The sequence below is a fragment of the Sinocyclocheilus rhinocerous genome, unplaced genomic scaffold, assembly GCF_001515625.1.
Source record: "Sinocyclocheilus rhinocerous isolate Xijiao unplaced genomic scaffold, SAMN03320098_v1.1 scaffold6487, whole genome shotgun sequence".
In the NCBI taxonomy this organism is placed as follows: Eukaryota; Metazoa; Chordata; class Actinopteri; order Cypriniformes; family Cyprinidae; genus Sinocyclocheilus; species Sinocyclocheilus rhinocerous.
This window is the reverse complement of record NW_015628831.1, coordinates 17,404-17,653: the sequence shown is the minus strand read 5'-3', so window position 1 is coordinate 17,653 and position 250 is coordinate 17,404.

The window sequence follows — 250 nt, the reverse complement described above, 5'->3', positions numbered from 1 at the left end:
TGCTTAAGCTGTTGTGGTGTTCATTCACATTGTTTCTAGATTATTGTGTAGAGTGATCACATGCATTTTAAAATAATAGAAAGCAAATCTGGATCCTGCTGATTTTAAAGGGGTCATATGATGCGATTTCAATTTTCCTTTCTCTTTGGAGTGTTACAAGCGAGTTTTGAGCAGTGTAGAGTAGCGTTTGTAGTTTGTCATTTCTCCGATCACAAAAGCAAACATGGTTTTATGTTTACGCGGTGCGATG